Raw genomic sequence first — 3,927 nt, forward strand, 5'->3', positions numbered from 1 at the left:
CACAACTCGTCCTGAGCTCCACTGCGCCTGTGCGGCCGGCGCTGACGCGACCGAAGATCGGGGCAGAGGAGCTTCCGGTTCTGACCAGCGTAGTAAGTAGACCCGCGAGTCGGGGCAAAAGGGCTTCCGGTCTGCCTGAAACTAGCTGCTGTTTGTAGGCGTGGACAGTCTAGTAAATGGGAGGGTGCCAGATCAGCTGTTGTTTGCTGACCAGGCGATCAAGGGTTGTGACGAGTGCCCAGACCCTGCGGACGGTGTTAAAGATTCGTGCGCTGACACACGCACACTTTTTCGAAGGAGCATCTATCAGCCTGCCCCTCTCCTCGCAGCTGAACCCGGAGGGCTCTGGAGCCAGGCCGCCGGCTTCTCTCGCCGAGGATGCTGACTGGACCTTTGTGCTTTTTCTGGGCTTTACTCATGACCTTTTTTCCTTCCCTACTGTCATCATTTCTTTTAGGAGTACACAATTGATACTTTTTTCATCTCCATTCCACAGTACTTGATGCGGTTTTCATTGACAATCATTCACCAGGTTGGGCCACGTAACACGTTTTCTTAGAAAGAGCTTGAGAGGTTTACAGCAAAGTAGAGAAAACACAGAACCGTACAACTTAGCAGAAGCAGTATTAAAATATGGATGTGGTCAGATTACAGTGGTCTTGGGGAAAGTTTTCAATGAAATTTGGGCCTAGAGTAATTGCTTAAGAGCTTTGCAGAGGATTGTCAATTGGTGAAATCTCTTTTTTGTTTTTTTTACTTTGAACTGGTAAATGATAAAGTGATTTTTATGTTTCTGATATTTTCCTGTCGGTACATTTATTTATGAAAATTGGAGGAGGAATTTAAATTGCAACAAAATGAATCCAGGCAAGTATTTATATGACCTTTCTTGTTTTCTCTAATGTTTCCTATAGCTCTTAAATTTATCTCTGTAGGTTCTAACACTACAAATAATGTGTGTGTGTGTGTGTGTGTGTGTGTGTGTGTGTGTGCGCGCGCGCACGCGCGCGCGTGCTATATCTGGGCTAATTATACTGAATAGGTGAGGACTTTAAAAAATAAAAGAGAAAAATCACCCAGAAAAGACAAAATGTCCTGACACCAAGGCTCTCTATAAAGCAATTCATCCCACTCATGTCTGTCTCTCTATCCTAGCTTTTTCAAACACTTAGCAACTGCCTCAAGAAAAACCTTATGGAAAATTTTAGCCTCAATGGGCATTTGTTTTAGTTTAAATATCTATTGATTGCAAGGAGGGACAAGAGCCAAAAAAGTTAGAACTATGTGGCACTGGTTCCCAAGTTTCTTACACCCAGTGCAGTCATTCCTACTGCAGTGTAAGGCAGAGTACAAAATCCTTAGGAGAAATACAAAGAGCTATTGTCCTCTTCTGGTTAAGTTTGAGGACAGTTCTGGTGCAAGATGTAGCTTTCAGTAGGCATTTAGGGTAAGTAAGCAGATATAAGGAGGAAGTGCATTCTGATAGGAGCTCAGAGTTGGAAAAACATTGTGTGTAGACCCTGGAGTATGGAAGGATGTATGGTGAGACGTGAGATCTGCATGTCAAGTTCATGAAATTGTACTAAATGTTTGTTATCATGAAAACATTAAAATCTGAAATTAATTGATTCCAGAAAATGAATTGTCTAAGAACTTTGAGAAACCAGAACAATTTGGGTTACTTTGAAGTTGGTGTGATGTGGTCAATATAACACTGGTGAAACCTGGGGCTATGACAGCAAGTGCATATTCATGTCCAATAAATTTGTTTCTTAGGCCTATTTACTCATTTGTAAAATAAGGGGTTGGTCTAGAATATTTCTAAGCTCTTTTACATAGGCAAAAATATCAATAATTTGATAAATCTGTGACTTCAGAGAAAAGTTTCTTCCACTAACCTTATATGTTTGGTTTCCCTGAATGGGCCAAGAGGTAAACTACAAAACAAACAGAAACTCTTTTCTTAGCTAATAAACACCCACAAGTTCATTTGCCTTGTTGAAGTGAGATATTGTTAGATTCACAAAGTTGCCCAAGAGTTAATTCCTAAGCCTTTAGTAAGCTTTTGAGAACCTTGGACTTGGACGCTTTCCCAAATTAAAAACATCCAGAAAAAGAAAGTATGGAGATGTTCATCATCTTTGTAGCACTTGTCTCTATTTAAAATCGTATCATATAAAATTGCATATTAATCGTATATATTGTATGTTCACTGTGTGTTTCCCCAACTAGACTGCAAACTTCACAAGAGCAGGAACCTTGTTTTGCTTTCCTCTTGAGGTCCAGTGCCAAGTGGGATGTGCTAGATGTCCAGGTGATGGCTGTTAAGGGATCAGTAGATTAATAAATGATCCATCCTGTAATCTCAAAAAGGCAAAATTTCTTCACCTTTTGTGTCCCTCACTCTATGTATGCCCTCATCAGAGTATCACAACAAAGACCAAAAACAAAAAAGTAGGATTGTCTCTAGTGTTTGGGGTACTACCATGCTTACAAAAGTATTTTTATGAAACCTTCTTGTATAGTTAATATTTATCCTGAAGTATCATACAGAAGTTTGTCTGAGAATCTGCACTGTCCACTATGGCAGGCACTAGCCACATGCAGCTATTTAAATTAATTAGAACAAAATTAATCAAAAATTCAATTTCTCAATCCCACTGGCTACATATCAAGTGTATAATAGTCCCATATGGACAGTTCTATCGTCGCATGAAGGATTATTGGAAAGAACTGTATTAGTTGATATATATAAATTTAGCTTTCTCAAAATACTGACAAGGTAAGAAAAAGAATCACGAAATAGAAGTGAAATAGAATCATTACCTACCAACAATTTGGGCACCTAAAATTTGTAAGGTCTTTTAGCAGGTTGGAGGCAGAATCGGGTAATGCAAAGAGCCCAGTGACTTGAGGTTTACTTTAGGAGCAGTGTGAGTTATGGCAATCTGAGCCTTCCCCGTACCAACCTCTTCCAGAGGGCCGTGTCCATTTCAAAAGCCAATTTGGTTTTTTGGCAAGAATCATAAGAGGCTTGTGGGAAGTCTATAGCATGTTTTGTGGGCCAGGTTATAAAGAAACTTTATTTCCTGCTGAGAACAAAGTGTTTGTTGGAATATAATTGAAGTATCATCAAAAAGCTGAAAAACTAAAGAGAGATTGCCAGGCCAAGTTTTCAGGGAAAGTAGGGCCCTAGAGAAGTATGCGTAGGAAAGAAACCACTCTTGCCCTGAAATTTTTTCCTGATTGGAAAATTTTGAAATTCTGTTTTGATAGGTTTTTTAGACAAGAAGACAAACATAAAATCTTTGGGCTTGCTAAACTTTGGAGTCAGAGGCCTCAAATTTAAAAGGTGGGATCCCAAAGAACAGTACTATTGGCATAAGAATAATATGAAGCAATACTACTCCACACCCATAAGTGGGAATGAGCAAAACAGAGGGAACTAAAAACTTAAAAAAATAAGTACCTATGAAAATGTACCACAAGCTGGCCCTCCAGCAAATTCGCATTCCAAATTCAACCCATCTCAGTAAATACAAAGACTTCCTGTTTTTAGTTTGTTTAAAATGGCCTCATACTTGACAGAGTCCAAAATGCCTGTGAAGTGAATCCTTCTAAATGTTGTATCCAGTCTTATACAAATACCTAGCCCACATTTACCGTATTTTTTGGACCATAAGACGCACTTCTTTTCCCCCAGAAGTGGGGGGGAAAAGTCCCTGCGTTTTATGGTCCAAATATAGCCTACACATATACTGTAAAAAAAAAGTTTTTTTACTTGCCCGGCTCTGTGTGGTCTCTGTGTGCTTGGCCGGCTCTAAAATGGTTCTAAATGCTGCTGTTTACTTTACAGGGTTGATTACATGTGTTTATGACTGTGATGTTGGGTTTTAATGCACATAAAATATTTTAGGACACTATTTG

Source organism: Pipistrellus hanaki, assembly GCF_964339955.1.
Source record: "Pipistrellus hanaki genome assembly, chromosome: 8".
In the NCBI taxonomy this organism is placed as follows: Eukaryota; Metazoa; Chordata; class Mammalia; order Chiroptera; family Vespertilionidae; genus Pipistrellus; species Pipistrellus hanaki.